Source organism: Hippichthys cyanospilos, chromosome 17 (genome assembly GCF_059441005.1).
Source record: "Hippichthys cyanospilos isolate Australia breed blue-spotted pipefish chromosome 17, RoL_Hcya_1.0, whole genome shotgun sequence".
NCBI classification, from domain to species: domain Eukaryota; kingdom Metazoa; phylum Chordata; class Actinopteri; order Syngnathiformes; family Syngnathidae; genus Hippichthys; species Hippichthys cyanospilos.
Window position 1 is genome coordinate 5,087,484 of NC_142385.1, and position 21,112 is coordinate 5,108,595.

Sequence of the window (21,112 nt, forward strand, 5' to 3'; positions counted from 1 at the left end):
CCTCATTTCCTAGTTCTCCTGCTGAGTCTTACATAGCGCAGATGGTCGGACACAGTGAGCTGATCGTCACGTTTGCAACAACACATTTTGTTCCAGTCACCTTCGCTCTCCGACGACCTGTTAGGTTGCCGGTGTCACTACGTCTGAGTGGGATACTCACACAGGTTACGTTTCCTGTCTTTGGCATGAGATTTCACACATTCTCTCTTTCTGGCCTTCACAGCATTCTAACTGTCAACTGACAAGCAGCTCTACAGGATGTTGTTTAATACATGTGTTTCATACAGGGTCTTCCCCAGCAATGTCATTCACACTTCTTGCTTTTAGATTCTTACAACATTCATACTACAGTCCAAATACTTTTCTAAGGATGCTAAGAAATTTAAAAGCGCCTCGCTCCAGATCACCCCGATATTAGTTTGAAGGAAAGCTATCTTGTCAACATTTAGTTGCCATTTTTTGTGAGGCCTAAGCAGGATAAGGCCTGGTAACGCCATGGTTGTAAAATTCACCCACAATCAGTACAGATAAACTACTCGCCCCAGACCAGGAAATGAAATGTTGGCTAAAAGTTGCAGTTATCAAATGAGTAAGTCAAATTATATGAGATTATAGAAGCGCTTCTAAAGGAATAAAAAATCCAATTTTAACGCTTTGTAACGCCGTGACATGAATCACACGTTTTACTTTTCAAATTAAAAGCAAATTAATCGGAAAAATACAGAACATTTCGCTAAATTGTTTTGGCCCCTCTGCAAAACATTGCATGCCTTTATATCAAGTGTTATACAATGTACATTGTCATTAGTAATGCAGTTTTACAACAGAAATATAAGAGATGATAATCCAAAATGTACTGTCTATATAAAATGTAGCTCCAAAGTTCAAGCAATTAGACATGAATGGCAAATATTTTTTTCAAGTTTTTTTTTTTTTTTAGGTTTTTTTGTTTTGTTTCGTTTTGGGGTACTCGGGGTACATCACTGAGAAAACCATTGGAATAGACAAATGGATACTTCATTCATCCTGTGATGGAAATTAAATATTTAATAGCACAAGGTGCTAGCTTGTGCTGCTAAGCAAGAAACATATACTTTATTAGTTGATTGATTAAGCCATAAGCAATCATTTTACACCTAGTACAGGTTTGCTATGACATAGTGAACTTGATTGTAATATGGCAATATTATTTTACAAATGAAGAAATATTGACAAAGTGAAATACTTGATTTTACAAAATACAGTAGGTGCAGCATAAAAAATGCACATCTAAAATAAAAAAAAATTTAAAAATTCCTCTGGATAGGAATTGGAAGTATTTTAGTACATCAACAAAACATTAAACTGAGCACTTGAATATTGCTTGTCGAAATTTGACACCGCTGTTCAGCCAGCGGTTTGGAAGCACGTGTGTGTCCCTGCGGAAGAGCAGCCAAGCATTGGCTCTGGGTGTGTGTGTACAACTGAAACGGTAACATACTGACCATATCAACTCCATCCTTGGAGACATTATCTCCTTCCATTTTCCACAAGCTGTGCGGCAAGCCTCGGTGCACATGGGGAGAAAATGATAGCGAGAGATACATAGGGACACAAATCACCTGACACTTCATTAAACCACAGAAAGTCATGCATGTATCCTACTTTACAATGAACACGAGCATCTATCATACACCTTCAGCATGTAAGTGAACTGGAATGTGAAGAAGACAACAATGGTCATAATTCATCAACTGACAGAAAAAAAAAACACCTTGAGCTGATGTTTTAGCTCTTGTTTTCTTCTGGAGACCCCTTGAATGGCATGCAGCTCCAGCCTGGGGGCTATTACAACTGTTTTCATCAAGTTACTTGGCGCTGGTGTCACACTCCAGTGCCATGCTGCAGTTTCACAATGAGCCGCAAATCCTATAGTATAATATTAAATCTGGTGATGTGTCTCATGTTGGAATGCTTTAGCAAAGCTTTTCCCACCCTCAAGTGAGCCTCTCTCACACAGGAACATTTACATCGGAAACATGAAATTTATGAACCATAGCACCTTGAAGCTATGTGGCAATTTTCTTTCGTATGTTTTCTTCTTGGCTTTACTTGTGTAGGCTTTTTTTTCTACTTTTAAGGTGCTGAAAGCATTTGTAACACATTATTCACCAGGTCATTCAATGATTAATGGACTGTTTCTTCATACAATATTCATACAACACTACGTGCAATTGGAGGTTCAGTATCTTGATCGAGATACATTGATCTGACTGCAGCTAGACAACACCACATTGTATGTTTTTCTGATCATTTGTAACAAAATCAAGAAATTTTATTTCTTAACAGAAAAAAAATAGCATTAAAAATGGATGGTTAGTCATTTTTCAAGAACATCCGCTCATTTTACAAGTGGAAGTTAACTTTACAGCTATTGCTGCAAATTTCGCATCTTCCTTGTCAAAAGCACCAATAAATCAATTAATCACATTTAAAAAATAAGTGCACAATGTTTTTAGGCTGTCAGTTATCAGACAGTCTGATATCCTTCACAATAAATAATGTCTTCATTAAATTCACGTTTTCTTTGAAGAACGGCAGTTGTATCCCATAAAATTGTCCAACCACAATATTCTATGTTATCCTGCTATCGTCTAGCCAGTGGTCGGCCTCGCATAACCTTACAAAATTATCTTAATTATAATAAAAGTCAATTTCATTTTAAACATATTTTTCATACATACATACATACATATATATATATATATATATATATATATATATATATATATATATATATATATATATATATATATATATAAATAGACAGATATATAACTAAAAAGGACAGACAACATAAAAAATGTGTTGTGCACCCTACAATCTGACCATTTAAAAACAAAACTCTCCAACATTTAAAAGAAGAAAGAAAGACATTGCCAAATCTACAATAAGCATTCATTTTCATACATCAATTTCTTGCATAATTGTGTTTACTTTGCTTCATCCATCTTTCATCTTTATTAATTTATCCTTTCTTCAAGCGTTAATTTGGTTTAACCTCCGCGTGGGTGCATGCGTCAAAATGACTTATTTTTGGCAGCCATGCCCCTCCGCTCCGAGTTGAACAGATTTTGCTCAAAGGGTATTTCTGGTATTTTTTTTTTAATGAATGGCCATCATGGCGGACAAACTATTGCTTATGGAAGTTTGGCGATGAAAACACCTGCATGATTCATCTGAAAAGGAATTCCATGATATAAATACCTTAAACAACTCCTGTTGAGCACCACATTGGGGAGAAATGAGGAGTCTGTTTTAGGTTTTTTTAGGAGTTTTTGTCCAATCAGAATGACGGGTTGGCGAGAGTAAGGCCAGCTAGAAGGCCTCAAGTTTAACGTCACATGTACATTGATGGGAGGCAGTGGTATGCAGGTCAACCAAGCTACACGGTATCGCTTAGTTTATCTGCATTAATGGTGTAGCCCACACCAAAGCCAGACCGGGGGACATTTAGGAAAAAAAACATCAAATCTATCTACTCGCTTTTTAAACCCACAATAGCTCTTGAGAAAAGAAACAGGAATTGATTTTGTCACCAGAACTTTACTGAGACACGTTTTGTGTTGATTTTGTGTTTTGTATAACAACCATTTTGGTAATGTTCAATTAATGGATTTCACATATGACACGAAGTGGTAAGTTTTAATTGCTGATACGGGTTTATTGATGTTTAAATGCTCTGGAAAATACCCTGTGTTGTACACGATTAATCCGATGCATATGCTTCTCTATATGATTTCTCCATAAATTATGGTATTATGAGTGGTATTTATTTGAGTAGGACATTGTCATCGGCCAGTGCAAGACACCAAATGATCATACCAACCAAGTGCATCTGGTACCTATACCAGAGTACCGACAAATACCCTATGCAAGCACAGAAAAAGTTAAAAGTTACCAACCATCCAGCCTTTTATATTAAATGTCAATATCATAATTGAAGAAGGCGATGACACTCTGCACTTTAAAATTTAGTACTACGGTAGACATACCATCTGTCTCTATTGCTCACAAATACATGTAATGTAAACCTCAAAGTTACAAAAAAATCAATGAAATCTAACTTAGGAGGAAAGCCAGAGTGTCTGCTTTTAGTGCGCGTGTGTGTTTATGGCACAGATCTATCGGATTCTGGCATAGTGTTATGAATGTTAAGCAGAACGGTGAGGGGTGTCGGCATCCAGGGCTGGTGATTAATGTTGACACAGTAAGAGGAGGCCACCTTGTTGACATCAATTATTGCTCTCCGCTTAACGAGGCCAGCATTGCAGATACACCCACATGACCGGGACCAGAATTGTACACGGACACAAACACACACATACACAAAAGTGCATTACAGCATTATACTCCCACGAGTAACTCCTAGTAAACGTCTGACCTGTTTGATTTACACTCTGACCTGAATTAATGATCTACATGTGATGGCCTTAGAGCTTTGGACGGTGCTGCTATGCCACCGTAAAATGTTTTGAAATAACTAAAATATGGGATGTGAGTTGGTTGTAAAATATTAGAACTGTTTGGAAGAAACATCCAGTTACTTTACATGCATAGCGATCCTCAGATCAGAAAGTGATTATTTAGCAGATCAGGCCCAAACAGTAAATTTTGTATCTTCATCATATTCATTTCATTCATGCACTTCTGTTCTGTTGTCAGAGCAATATTTAACATTTTAATTGTGAGACATTTGATGACAGAACTTGAGGGTTTTTTTGTTTGTTTTTTGTTGTTTTGTTTTAACAGTCAACTACGGTACAGTGTGTTTGATATCAGATTATATACAGTTAAATTTATCACATTTGTCATAATCATACTTTATATTAGACAGTTTTAGTCATTTTAATGTATTTTTTACATTTGTCCTATTTGCAGGGGTGGCAAAATCCAGTCCTCAAGAGCCACAAATCACTCTCTTTTTGATTTTTCACTTCAATCAACACACATTCGATTATTCAGATCATCAGCAAGTTTTGCAGAAGCCTATTAACGACCCGGACTTACATCTGATGTGTCGGTTGAGGGGAAACATAAAAAATTGGCTGGCAAAATTGGCAAAAATAAAATACAAACTTTAAGCTCAAATACCATAAGCATTTCAAATGGGCAGGCTATCAGTAAGACTTTTTTCATATTAACCCCTAAAGGTTGAATACACAAAATTTAGGGCCTCCTATGTAATAGGCTTTGACTTCAAGTACTGCAGCCATCCTGGAGTAAAATATGAACTGTATAAAAACATATGGATGTGATATTTTTAATCTATGGTAGGGAAAAGCCTGATCTATTTGGGGAATCTTGCGGTATATTGATGTGTGATGATTTAATGGTGGTATAGGAGATTCCACTGCATTCTTATAAAGGTCATAGAGTGGTTGAATACACAAAATTTAGGGTCTCCTATGAAATAGGCTTTGACTTCAAGTACTGCAGCCATCCTGGAGTAAAATATGAACTGTATAAAAACATGGATGTGATATGTTTAATCTATGGTAGGGAAAAGCCTGATCTATTTGGGGAATCTTGCGGTATATTGATGTGTGATGATTTAATGGTGGTATAGGAGATTCCACTGCATTCTTCTAAAGGTCATAGAGTGCTTTGCCTTAGACCTGATTGATTGAAGACCCAGGGATGCTTTATAACTTCCCCTAATTGACAGGTAGTGTGATGTATGTGATGCACAGTACAGTATTCATGCATGCATTTTGAATGCACCTTTACGATGCTGTTATTTCAAGTCAAGTCCAACCTTAAAAGAAAAGGTTTCATAGCATACAAAATCAGAAATCAATCTGAAAAGCGATTGTGAAGTTGATATGGCTGCCTGGGAATATCTGACACTATTTAGTCAGTCGGCAGTTTATTGTTTTTTGTTTTGTTTTTTTTTGCTAAGTACTGTAGCCTATGTCTATTTCTTTCTTTTTGCCCCTCACTGTCTGTCTTCAGCCTTTTTGTATCGCTTTAGACAGAGAGAATTGTTCGATTAATTACTGTCTGCTGGATGGTGTCACCGCAGAGTCTCGGAACCCCGGGAGAGAAGGCAGCTGCTCCTGTCACAATTACAATGCCCTGCAACAGACTAAGCTCTTCTCTTTCGACCACTCCTTCAAGCTACCCTCTCATTATCACAAAACCCTATCTTCTCTTTGAAGAGGGCCCGGTGATAAAGGCAGATCCTGATGCAAGTCCTGCCTCCACCTGCCAGTTTGACTCTGACACAGCCTGATTCTCAATCAGCGCAGGGATGCCAAGGGCTTTTATAACCAAACCGGTAGCCACTTCAAAGGAGCATTCACTCCATTCTCAGAATGAAGCCATGGAAGTGTTAAAAGTGAGGCAAATCTGACTGGAAGTCAATTACCTGTAGGTGAGATGACAGGAAATGTGAGCAGGTTGAGTTGTCTGGTGGGTTACTGTCATGAAAGATGGGGCCTTTGTCCTTGTCTGTTGACCTGTATGAACAAGAAGCAGATGGACAGGAACTTTAATAAAGCAACATGTCCAATTTTACAAAATTGAGACCATGCAGCATAGATAATCTACAGTAATACCATTTTGCTGTCTGTAGCCTGAGAAAAAAACTAGAAAATAATGAGCTTTCATTTATCCATTTCCAAGAGACGCTTATCCTCACATGGCACAGGCTTGCTGGTGCCTATCCCAGCTGACTTAGGGCAGTAGGCGATGATCACTCTGAACCAGTTGCCAGCCAATTCCAGGGCACACAGAGACGAACTACCATTCACGCACCCAATCACACCTAAGGACAAATTACTATGTCCAAATACCTACCAGCATGTTTTTGGAGTACGGGAGGAAGAAAGACGAGAAGAAAGACAAAGTGAGGTAGATTTGAACTCAAGTCCCTGAACTGTGAGGTGGTCATGCTAACCACAGCGCCAACGAGTCACCTGAGAATTCATTCTAAAATATAAATGTGATACTAAGCTAACTAGCATAGCTACTGTTGAATTCCTTTTGAAGGGTATTTAAGGAACTTAAAAAATGTGCTGAATCAGAGAAATTATTTTTTTTCGTGGAAAAGAATCTAAAGACTGAAATACGAGTACCATGTAAATGAATCTAACAATGCAACAGCACTTGCGAACGTTCACATTCACTGCAGAAAAAAAAACATCAATTTTGCCTTGTAAAATGGTTTCAACTCTGTGTTGAAACTTTCTGAAAATTTGTCTGGTTTGCTAAATCTACTTGTGTCATTGGTTTAAGTTTTTAACATCAATAGAAAAAATATATATATTAATCAACTTTCAATAAATGTTAATTATTTTTTACAGTATACGGGTTACTGCTTAGTCTAGAATAGAAAAAAGCAATGCATCAAAGTGCCTTAAATTTAAAAAAAAAAAAAAAAAAAGATGAGGGTCATCTGGGGTCATCTACGCCCACCTGGCATCACCTGGCATCCCCCAAGGCCGCCTGCCCCACGATTTGAGATGCACTGAACTCGGCTTAATAAAGCCTCTCGGAATGCATAGTATTAACTATCTTGGTGACTTATGAAGGGAAATAGATGTTCTCATTTCTTATTAACGTATCATGAAGTGGCTCATTATTGTGGAATTTTGAATGAATTGAGCTTGGTTAGGAAGTGATGATTTCCACATACAATCTTGGGAGCTGATTGATTCCCATTTTATGACATTGCAGTATTTATTAATTATGTTTGTACAATGATTTTTAATGGACACATTTGTCTTTGCTTTCCAAACGGCATGGGAAGCAGGATGGGTAGTTGCCGCACTTTTCATTTATTGGGGTGTTTTGAAAATTGTTAGTTATTTACTGATTTCTCTAAAATATGTATATGACTGAAAATGTAAACTAATGTAAACTAATACCATGATGCTGTGTTAAAAAAAAATAAAACAAAAAACATACCAGCAGAAGTAAACAAAATTTGCAAAAATGAATATGTCTCAATCACAACTGTGCAGCAAGGAGTGGGATGTATGTTTGTATTGTTTTTAGGCATAAAAACGGCTTCAGATGACCAGTCAAAATGACTCATGACACTGTGTAATCAAGGGAATGTTTTACTGTATGTAATTTTGAAATGACATCATACAGTTGCATGAAATCAACTTGCAGAAGCAAATAGACCGTCTTTCAGGAATATCCCTTGAAAATTAGTTGGCAACACTCCCATCACTAGGAGGCAACACTGCGATTGATCTTCCTCGTCTCATTCTCCCCCCACTACTTTGTCTTTGTCATTGAGATAAAGTGAGACTCTGTCAAAACTGAACCTCTGTATGCATACATTTGCCATTCATCACTGACCGCCCACGGCGACTTACACAGAAGAATGTGACCGCTGCTGCTTGTGCAACATTATATTGACAACATTGAAATCAGATGCTACACACTTGGCATAATGAGTGATGATTATTGCCACATATGTTGTGTCACTATATTCTAGGTCTAGAAAAACATAATTGTGTTGGAAGTATATCAAGTTGTTACGTTCAGTCCAAAACTACAAATTCTCGGAGGTGGGAAACGTACTTTCTTTTTTTTTTTTTTTTTTTTTTTTTGCTGGTCCGGCATTCGTCAGTCATCAGTACCTCTTATGTTTTTGTCAGTCCACCTTTTTTTGTCACGCTGAACATTGTAATTGTCTGTCTGTCAGACGATGGCCGGTCAGTCAGCAATTTCTGCCATCCCGCCAACTTCCGTTGCTTCCCACCAACTTCCCCTCACGTTTGCGAAACTCCGTCGTCAACCCTCCCCAGACAACATTTTTATGCTTACAGTTAACACAATGTCCGTAACTGTTGTTCTACTACACTTGAAACATAAGATTAATACAAGAGTAACACGAAAACAAAGTCAACAAAGGGCTTTAACCCTGTAATACCCTAAGCTAGGTGGGACGAGAGTGCAATTTGCAATTACGTCCACTGGATGGCATTATCTTGCATTGCATGATACTCAAATGCAGAATGCCGGTTCTCATTTATAACTTCTTGGCCAAGTTTAGTATATTAAGGTTTTCCAAACTTTTTATTCAAGTATTTCTAAAGTTCATCCGTCATATACACTACAAGTAAAACAAAGCATTGCTGGAGTTGAATTGGCATATGTACAGTATACAGTTTCTTACTCAGTCAACTCCAAAATATGCTCAGAATGTAAGCCTATTTATTTATTGGTTTAGTGGTTCATTATTGCTGACATTATTTCTTGATTACTGTTTTTTTGTTTTTGTCTAATTGCTTACTTTATTATTTGCTTGATTGTGAAACATAGTCTGCTCAGGGAAGTGAACAGAATAAGAATGTTATTGTGTAGTATTACTATGCATTTTATAACACATCTCTTGAATTGATTAGGGAATTAAAAAACTTTGACATCTGACGCAATGTCTATCCCGACAATTACAGCCAAGGATGAAAATTGAACTTCTGACATTTTTAATTAGCTGCTTTTTTTTAACAATCTCGTCATTTGTTGATCCATCCCCAAAATGGGCATCCATTGGCCATTGACTGACGGTCAGTCCGTCAGTACTGACAAAGTGCCCACATCTGCAAATACTTAATTTGACGGTTCCTAGACTGATCGAGACAACAGTATATCCAGACTAGCTATATAGGATCATTCTGAAGTAATCAAAGTAAGATTTGATATTGTATCCAAGCAGTGCGTACTATCGCTCATCCAAAGCCAATGACTTCGAAAGACCCAAAATCCGGTCTGGATCCCACCTTGTCTGTGGTCTGATTGTATCGATTGGCCATTTTAAGCCAGAAACTCCAAAGAGACAGGCATAATTACGAGAAGATAAGGGAATCTACTGCAATTAAGCGCCCCTCCCTTGGATGTCTTGGCTGGGGACCATCTCTCATCTTAAGCAAGAAATAAATTACTTCAGCCTGCCTGCTGCCACCGAAATATAGGAACAATTAAATAAAGAAATTAATTCTAATTCCTGCAGCCCCATATCACTAAAGGGACATATTGTAACAATTGTGCAAATTACTATATGACTATTAGACAAATTTAATTATAAAATGCATTTTTTGTGCTCCTTTTTCATAGACAGCTCAAAAAGATACGTTTAACACTGATGTCAGGACATTTTGTAAGGTGAAAGGGTCGGCCGCTAAGGTCCCTCGAGGAGACGGTTTTCATTAGGATAAATAAATCTTGTCATGTGGTTTAGTGTGTGGCCTTCACGGAGAAGGACAGGAATTTCCCTTAAATGTCATTTGCCCTTTTATGTTGTAGGAATAATTTCATCCAGCAAAAGAGTGCATATAACTTACGAAGCTAACGACTGAAAGAGTGTTTGTGAGAAAAGCAGAAACGTGTCTCAGTAAAGTTCTGGTGACAGTCTCAGAAATACAAGCAGTAAAGATAGATGCCAATCTCGCATCAGGCCACGTGTGTGGAATTATTCATTTGAGTCAAATGCAATATCATCATATTCCACATTTGCTTTGTTTATATGTGAAGTTTACAACATATACCACGGTTAGGGTTGCACAATACACTCTGTGGATTATAATCATGTTTTTGTTTTGTTTTTTTTGCATACACAAAAAAGATGGGAATTATTTTTAGCTTTTTGGTTCACTTTTAAGGGTTGGAATAAACTTTTTAAAGGAGAAGAGAGAATAAGCATACGGCCGCTGCAGGTAATTAGCTAGGGGATGAAGAGAATGCCGACTTGAATTTGGCTTCCATCTCAACTACTGTGGGTGTTGTGAAGCTTGAGAGGGCCGTGTTGAAAGTGAGAGCCCCTAGCCAACCGAAAGGGAAACAAGCCCAGCACATTGAAATTCTCCCAGTTTAAAAAAAAAAAAAAAAAAAAAAGACAGCCATCATAGCTCACTCTCCCAGCTCCCTTTTTTGTGGCTCCATTGAAATCAGGGCAATTCCCAAACTGTCATACGTTTTTATTTTCGACTGGCACTATTCACAGAATGCTTGTTGACTCGTGATTCGGACAGAAATGTATTTATAAAATTAACGTGAAAGTACAAGTTTAGAAAATCGAAAAGGATCAAAAAGGACAATGGATACTCTGGTTACAGTTTCCGGAGATTGTCTTGGCTACGTTCTCAATGTTGTCAGTTTCTTTGATACTTTATGTGGTCACATAGTGTTAGGTGTTGAATGATGTCATTCAGTATTTAAAGGGACACTGTGTAACATTTGATAGTTTTTCATTACGGCCAGCAGGAGGTGCTGCATTTACCATTGTCCGTAGCTATAACAAACATGGCAGCCTCCAGAGAAGTGCCACGCCCTATATAATATCATTTAATGTCATAATTTAATATCATTTATCTAGACCTATGATTATATTCAACACATTATCATTAAAACGTTTAATGAAAAATTGTCTAAATCTTACAGAGTGTCCCTTTAGAAGGGACCAGCGTATCGATACAAAGCATTGGTACCTGGATTTTTTTCAAGATATCTGAACGTGCAATGGCAGCAGTTATTAGTTAAATTAGTATCAAAGCTGCTTTTCTTTTAGTAAATTTAGGACAACAACATAGAAATAACAAGAAGATTGCCATTAATTTAAGGCAATAAAAGGTAAAGTGCCATAGAATAGTTTTAAATACTTTCCTTAAACGATTGTCACTGAATATGGGTGAAATTAGTTTTTTTGTTTTTTTGTGAAATTTAGTTTTTTTTCATGTTGCGATGTGGAATACTGAGTTTTTTTTTTAATCCCCTCTTTATGGTATTTTCCCGGTTTTGCGACATAAACAACTGTCATGACCCTAGGGGCTTGGCTGTATTTGTGTTGTTTTGAACCCAATCTGCAGGCGTTTTTAGGTAGTTGCACTTATTTTCTTTTGCCATTACTGCATCCATATATCGATGCTGGTCTGCTATTGGTCGGTGTCTCCTCATGGAGATGCTGGTCAGCTATTGGTCGGTCTCACTCGCGGAATGGTAACGCTTTGTTCTATCGCAAGTAGTTACAAAACCATATTTATAGTGCATTTTACTGCGTAATTCAAAGTTGAAAGGGTTAGCCATAAGACCCAAGATTGCTAGTGGTGTTAAAGAGAGAAGTAAGAAGATGATTAATATGGAAACGAAGCTGGAGATAATCAAGGAATATGATGCTAGCCTAGCCTAGGCCATCATCACTTGGGAAAACAAGCCCCCTTCAAAGGTAAATAAATCATTTCTGTTTTATTTATGATGTTTTCTGATTGTATACATGTACATTATATATACGTAGTACTTACTATACTATTTTGGTACCAATTTTTAGTATGTATGTACAATTTTGATGTTTTTACCTGGGGTTCTAAACGCATTAGCTATTTAACATAGGTTTGGATTGCCTCCGACACGGTGAATATTAGCCTTACGAGCCCAACCGCGGAGCGGACTGATCTCGTAACACGGGGGCATACTATACTTGGGATTTGGCATCTGCAACTACTGAAAAATTATATGTACTGGTACCAGTCTGAGAACAAAATAAAATAAATATTAAAAAAAGTATCAAATGTTCAATGTGTTAGTATTTTAGATGTTAGTTTTGAGTTATTCAGAGATACGTCGTCAGAACATCTAACTGTTGAGCTGTGTCAAGCCATCAAGCTATCTTCCTAGTTTCATTCCAGGGCTAGTTTACCAAGTCTAGTTTCTGAGTCTAATTTTCGGGGTTTAGTTTTCCCACTCTGGCCAAGTTTAATTTGATTGATTTGTATTTAAAAACTTTTTAATTTTCCACTTCTGAGTACTGTCTGTTTCTGGGTCCACATTTTGTTCCTGTGACAAAATGGCAAAGGTTCAACTGTGACAACAGGAAGCGCCATCCATCCATTCATCCATCCATCCATCCATCCATCCATCCATCCATCCATCCATCCATCCATCCACAGTTTAACTTTGTAACTGAATCTGAATATCATTAATCTGAATTGTCAATACAAAGTCAATTAGAGTCAGAGGACCCATTGGCAGCCTTTCAGGTTGCACTATTCTCGTTGTAAAGTATGAGTAAAGTATTTATGTTTTGCTGATGATTATTAAACTACGCTATGGAAACATTTGAATAATTTATAGTCTCAAAGCTTTACAGCACCGGAAAAGCTCAAGGTGAATTATTCTCGCATTAATAGTCTTAATGCGGTACAAAAAAACCAGCAAAGGATCCATTAACAATGTGCAAGGTGTGCTTTCTCTATCATTAAAGATGTGAATTTCTAAAGGCCAAAAACCTTATAATTGATTGACGAACAAAACTTCTGAATCCAGTAGAAATAATACACGCAATAAAAATAAGCCACTCATTCCACACAATGACTACAGATCAGCCTTATTTTTAAATGTATGATTTTGACAGCTCGGGAAAACTGATTTTTCACTTCAATCAACACATTCTACCCAACTATTTTTCAAGCATCATTTACTGCTGACAGCATCAACCGGACACTAGGACTTTGCTAGCACAGCTCTGGCACCAATAGCCACTGACCACAGCAACAATTCACTAAACAACATGGAGTCAATGTTAATACAGGAGACCGTAATGAGAAATTGGCATTTAATAAATAAAACTACCACAAAAAATAAAAGGAAACAAGCAATTTTGTTTCAGGTGGTTATAATATTTAGTGAAAATGAATGATCTCATGGTTTTTAATCTATGGGTTTGGAACTTTATCACTGTGATTCTAGGTGTTTTGAAATCAAGAATAATTACTTGTGCTGCAAATTGATAGCTACATTTAGAATAAAATAGAACTTTACTATCATTACATGCATACAACAAATGTGGGAATGTCGTTCTGAATGGTGCATAGTAAGTAAATATGAAATGTGTTTTGTTTTTTTAATTGCCGAATTATTTGCTCTATTGTGTGGAATGTAAGTGTGCTTTGGGAAGTGAACAGAATAAAAAATTCATTGAATCTTAAATAAAATAAATAATATAGAATCAAAATCATACTTTCACAGAGTGTAATTGGTATTTTAATTTTATAATTTATATTTATATTTGTACCACAGTTGCATGTGATTATTAATGCTGTACATCAGTTCCTTTTCTTAAAGTAGTATAAATGTCAGTTTAGTGCAATTCAAACCAGTTACTCCATGCAATGATTGAACAATAAGTATAATTTAAGCATCTGTGCCAAATACTCAAAAAAAGAAGAGAAGCAAATCTCTGGAGACACATCAATGTCAGTGATGGTAAAAGGCTCATTTATTGAGTTCCTCTTGTAGCACTGCTCCAGCTGTGTGAGATCACTGTCAGGGACATATACTGTATCTGACATCTAAAATTCACAATTCACAGCGACTACCTTTCAGATGTCATAATTTGCTCTTTGTTCAAACGGCTAACAAGATCAGTAACACTTGATACCGCAACCTAGACAATCCTGAAGAATTGTGTTGTTTCTGAATGGTAGTTAATTCATCTTTTCTGAGTAAAACCTCGAGGCAGCTTTTGCAATCGGATTTATAGCTCTCCTGGCCAATACAACAAGTTCAATAATGTCTTTGGTGAGTGATCAGATGAGACCTTTTTTTTCTTTTGCACTCATACTTCCAGACGGTGTAGTTTTGAACATTTACTTTAAACAGTTTATATAGCTTTGATTAAGTGTTTTTTTTTTTTTTTTTTTTTTTTTTATGTTCAAGTACAGTATATAAGTGTATTACTTCTTATGTTCGATATACTTGGCAATTGGGAATTTTTAAAAGTGAGATGTTTGTGGGACAACTGTATGACCTGAGGGTTTTTTTTGTTGTTGTTGTTGTTTATATGAATGTTATTGTTAGAATAATTGCACATAGGTTATCCCATAGTTGTGATGCAATCACTTAGTATGTTTGATGCAATCAGTTAGTATCTTTGTTATTTGATCGGTATGTTGGTCGATTAGGATGAATGTTTTCTGTTACTGTTGGTTGTGAAGAAGAGGAATTGAAGCACCTCAATCATTGCAAGAAAGAGACAGGCCCGTGACCAGCGGGGGTCTCGTGACTTGACCAGTCACGTATCCTGCTCCTGAGGAAGGAGATAACAGCATAGACTCTAAACTGCATTCGTCATCATCATAAACTAATTGTTTACATTGTTGCCAAATGTCTCCCCCAATTCTTCAGGGCAGCAATGACCTTTGTAACTAAGGACCTCTTGAACAAATAAAAAGAGAGGGTGCAAAGAGGCTGTTTCAGAGCGCGGTAGATTTGTACTTGGGCAGTCCTTCTCCGTTCTCCTCATGCATGAGAAAGAAAAATGCCTTTTCTCCTTCTTTGTGTATAGTTTCTCACAAATGTCAAACAAATGAACCTGACAGTTATAATGTTAGCCAAATGTCTGAATAGCAAATAAAAGTTAACCCTGAAAAAAATTCTTAGCATTTCTATTTTTTCAAAACACCAGGGTCAAAGGAAGACCAGTGTCCTCGAACCTATTATTTTCAACTGCCGAAGAGCTGAGAAGAGAGCTGAAAGGTCCTTCCAAAGAAGATAGTCAGATAGCTGTAAGAAAAATAACTAGAGAACATACCGTATTTCTCCAAGTACAAGTCGGGTTTTCTTTTCCTCATTTTCAAACCTCATATTGGGGGGGGGGGTCAACTTACAACCACATTACTCAAACAGACCAATTTTTTTCTACATATCTGTGTTTGATTAACATTAATTTAAATGTGAAATAAGTCAAATGTCATGTACAAGGCTTAAGTTGGTTATATATACCTCGAACTTGATATAGCATGCATCTGTTTTAGTGTTTGCACAGAACATGGTAAAAATGCATTTTTGTCAAGCGCTGCCCAATTGCCTCTTTGTCAACAACTAGGCTGTGTGGATCATTTTTTTCGGCGGACTTCGACGCATTATGAATAGGAAAGGCTTGACTTGTCCCCTTCAGCCCTTGGATGTGTGCTTAAACAAGCGGTTGAAGACGAAAATGTGAGAGCAGTGGCACGCACGGATGTCAGCGGGTAGGGGGAGAAACACAATACCTTAAACGCTCTGATCTCACCCGTTGTTATTTGGGTAAAGAAAGCTTGGGAAAATACCCAAGTAAGATAATCAGCAAATAATTTGACTACCCGGGGAAGAGTAACGACCTTGTTTAAAGAAATAACGAGGTGGAAGAAGAGCACATCCGGACATTATATCCATATATTGAAATGGGAGGCTCTAATTGGCATGTCAAATAGGGATAATGACTTTTAGACTAATTAATATTCAGCACTATCAATAAACATAGCATTGATACTTCAAATCATTTTATTGTTGCAACAATTTTTAGAATAACTGCAACAATATGATACTCGATAAAAGATGCAGGAATGCCTCTAAAAGTAGAGTCATTTCGTTATTTTAATAGCACACACAATGTGTTTTAATTAAACAGCTATGGTCTATGTAACAATTAAACTAAGGGGTGGACTTAAAATGGTGTTTTTGTAAAATTCACTCAAATTGCAGTTAAAAAAAAAGGGGGTCGATTTATAAGCAAGATCGGTGAAATATTGTAATTTCCTCTATTTGCGCTGACAGATAACAAATGCACCTCTCATTTATAATTAATAAGGAGGAAGGTCTCAAACAATTTTAAAAATCGGATTTGAGAAGAAAGCAGAAAACAACATTTACCGTAAGAATTCAACTCACACAACAACAAAAAAAACAGTGACGAAATGAACGCACTTGGTGGAGCCAAAAAAATACACATAGTTGATGTTCCCGTCCGTGGGTTGGCAACGAGAATGTGACAGACGGGCGAGAAGGCAAGTGAGAGTAGAGGAGTGCAGGATGAACCGAAAGAGGAGGGTTAGCTGTCAGATGGTTATGCATGGCTGCACTTAAGTCGCATTGACGCAAGGCCAAGCTGAGCTGTTCCCAGACACTAACCTCAACACACACATGCACAAACACACAAGGGCCAGTTGGACTCGGCAGCAGAGCATTTTTTTTCAGTCACAATAGGCACTTATTTATCTCCAGTGGAGAGTGACAGAAGGAGTGGTCAACTACATCTTGAGATGATACACTGACTGACCCCTGACCTAACTATCGCCCTTGCGATGCCAGAACATATGTAAACACACATATACGCACTTCTGGCCCACTTGACATGTGAAGCTGAACTTTAACATGAACCCCTCACTGCGCTACTGCTGTCAGTGTGTGTGCGTGTTTGAGGATGGAAATCCGAAGTGGTGAGCGGGAGTTTAAGCTTAGTGCAGAGTGGATATTAGGAGAGGAGCAGAGAGGGGAAAGTTGGCGAGAGGGAATGAAGAAGGGATTGTAGTGCATGTAAGAGGCGCACAGATTGACGAAGAGGATGATAAAGGAGTACTGCTTGGTGTCATCTCTGCTTTTACTAGCACAGAGTAATGGAGAAGGGCTCCATGGAGAGATTGATAACCCAGAGGTCAAGACACATCTCCACTCATTTTGTTGACCCAGTGAGAGGTGTCCCACAGGGGGTCTCACCAATTCTTCTACCTGTAGGAGCAAAGCACAAGCAGACACTCATAGCACACTCAGAAATAGGTAGAATTAAGCTTTTGGCTCACTGGACAAATGGATTTTACAGTGCCGGTCCTTCTCAATGTTATCTTGCCAAAAAGAATTTCAGGCAGAGATTTATAAAGATATATTTAAAAAAAAAAAAAAAAAAAAAAAAAAATATATATATATATATATATATATATATATATATAGTGATCCCTCCTACTTCGCGGTTAATGGAGGCTGTTAATGGGGGCTGTCAACCCCCGAAGTCTGAAACCTGCGAAGTAGGGTATCAGTTCCTAGATATAAATATAAATATATTTAGATATAATATAAATCTTTACTTGGCTAATGTGGCAACCAAATGACTTCTCAATTATATTCTGCAAAACCCCCCCTAGGAAACAGAACCCCCCCTACTCGATGCGAAAACTATGAAGATGATTATTATCTATAAAAACTGTATAATGGTATAAGTATAACTAATCCTGTATCCCTTTTTAACATTAACATAAGAGAAAAGCAACATAAATCAACTTTCAACAACTGTTAATTCTTTTTTACAGCATTTATAACTTTATACGGATTACGGCTTAGTCTAAAACAGTGGCTACCCCCCATGTCATATAATTTAATGATAAATAGACCTGTGATTATATTTAAAATATACTGGTCATTAACACATTCATTTGCAAGTTTTAGAAATTTCCAATGACTTCATTTATTCCTTTTAAATGAAAAATGGTCAAAATCTTACACACTGACCCTTTAAGTGTTGGCTTTAACATTCCTCAGTAAAATTTTATTTAAAAAAAAAAAAAAAAGAAAACTAACATTGATAAAATATAACACCAAAAAAAAACGTGTTTTGAAGGCTACCGTAAACTTCATGCTAAGGTGAGTATTTATGCTATGAAAAAGTCACCCCTACACCCTCCTTGAGAAGACCTTGAGTTCCTGCCTTTAAATGATAAGTATTTTTTAAATGCTACAAAAAACAAAAAATATCTTAGCACAGTCGTTACCTGGAAATTCAAAATCCCTTGGTGCATCCCCCCCCCTTCCAGCCATTTTTAATTTTTTTAACAATTTTTATAAACAATTCTTGTCTTGTTGTTCAAGGGTAAATTATATTTGCATTACAGCTGACGTAGTTGTACAGCCTGTCATGAGAAATTTTAAGAATTTTCTGTACTGTTAATGAATAAATGAAAATAAGTGTTTATATATATATATATATATATATATATATATATATATATATATATATATATATATATATATATATATATATATATATATATATATATATATATATATTTGTTTTTTTTCAGGGAGTAAATTGCACAAACATATCATCTGAATTTGTGTAATACTTAAGTCACATAAAGCTTTTTGGGGGGGGCTATTTCCTGTTTCATAGCATCCATCAATCTATCCACGACCTTACTATATTCTCTATGTGTCCAGGTTTACGAGCCTATCCCAGGTGACTGAGCGGGAGGAGAGGTCAGGTCGCACGTACAGTAAATCTCAGGGTACGTCTAGAAGGCACATTTTACACTCTCAGTCACATGTTTGGGCAACATTTAATAACCTAACACACATTGCATGTTTTATATACGTAAGCACATGGGAATGTATTGCTTGCTAATGCGCTGACAGGCAAACACAGCCAATTGTGGTGAGACAAAAAAAAAAAACTAAACAAAAAAATGCTGAATATTGTGAATAATGTGGGGACATGAATGCTTGTATTTTAATATAAAGGCTTTTATTTTGAAGTTGTTACAGGAAAGTATGTTGAGACAACCACAGACTTAATACAGTACAACCCGTTGCAAAGGCCAGTGATGAGTCTCGACAGAAATGCTAAAAAAAAAAAAAATATCTAATTTTGTTGGCATTTAATTGTGCAGTGCCTGTTGCCAGCATTCAGCGAAGACTCTAGCATAATTTAGCCGCAGGCTAGCAACGCTCAAGTGCTCCACGTTGGCTGGGGAGAGCTGTCAGATTACTCTGCACGCTTTGATGCTGATAGTTGTCGTTCGTATTGTTAACACATTTTTGAACCTACCAGACTAACTCAGTATATATTCACCTAACTAAAATATTGATCATCAAAAAATTATGAAGGTTGCTCATTGGTAATTTACTTGAAATGTATTTTTTGGTCTTCTGTATTTATATGTGTTTTCAAAAAGATAAATAAAAACATATATGCATTTACAATATAAGAAACACATTTCAGGAAACGAGATATCTCACAAGATCGAGTCCACAAGAACAAGATGAGATATGATTTTTGCAAAATTTGCGTTATGAAATAACACCTAACATTTTTAATAATGTTTTCAATTTATCACGCAAACTGCAACAAAATTAATGATCTAATGTGCAAATGTAAACATCATTTATCAGTTACAGCTGAGCTCTTGCCTCATACTGAAAAAAATTAATCAAATGCATACAGCTCCTATTACCTGGCTGTTTTGTGTTTCCTCATCAGTGGGGAGTGTATTTATTTCTCATTTTGCTTTCAGTTAATTGTCAGGTCATTTTCTATGTCTTATAGTCCAGTTGTCTTCCTGTAGCTGAGTATTCCGCTGCTCTGTCACTGTTCTCTGCCATAGCCCTATTACTGTCGTCTTTAAGTTTTGTTACTTTGTACTATCCATATATTCTGAGCACCTCAACCATATGGCTTCCCTACACTTGAACGCTTCTCTTCTCCCGCCATACTGAGTTGTGAAAAATGTGTACTGATTAGAAAACATGGAGGGATAAGAAACGGAACTTTTTGATATAGTGAAACTATGTAGTATAAACAAAAAATGTGCATTTCATCATCATTGAATGGATTTAACTTACTGTATTTTCCACAGTATAAGACGCACATAAAGGCCTTAATTTTTTTAAAAAGCTGATGTTGCGCCTTATATATGGATCAACATTGAGATTGGTATTTGTAGATGGGGAATGAACTGATAAAGTAAGCGTTACCTGTTTCTTTTGTGATTACAGTTGAACAAAGTTGGTCATATTGACTGAGTTATTATGCTTTTGAGAGTTTGAGTTATTATTTGAGTTATTAGTGTTATTACTTTGAGCATTACTATATTGTGATTGCACTGGAGGAAAAGTTCCCAGATATAAATGTTGCACTACATAATTCCTTACAGTGCGGAAAATACAGTACATTATAAATGAGCAATTGATATACAAATTGATGCTGTTAACTCCCTTCGAATTGTTAAACACAAAACTTGGTATATAAAAAATTCATCCACGACTAAAAGTGTTTTGACTAAAACATGTTTTATTTTTATGTATATGAATTAAACATAATTAATGTTTCTGTAAAAGATTTCTAAAAACCGAAAGAATTAAAGAGTGAATGTGCCATGGCAAAAATGAGCACTTCATTTTGGAATGTCCTATCATCAACCACAACGTATGTGTTACTCATCAACGTACAACTATGGGAACAATTTCTTTTCAAAATGCAAATGCAATGACTCACTTTTCACCTCCCAACTGTCCTAAATGTATAGGTTTATTTTTTGGA

General features: G+C 36.6%; 1 protein-coding gene across 1 annotated transcript in view; it reads right to left on the reverse strand.

Annotated features, from left to right (window-relative positions):
* The window catches only part of rbfox3a (RNA binding fox-1 homolog 3a), a 484,791-nt gene that overhangs the window by 408,380 nt on the left and 55,299 nt on the right, over window positions 1-21,112 (reverse strand). Inside the window, exon 5 of the mRNA XM_088438810.1 lies at window positions 6,410-6,500. The gene's annotated coding sequence lies outside the window, so the exon portion shown is untranslated. The remainder of the gene's footprint in view (window positions 1-6,409; window positions 6,501-21,112) is intronic.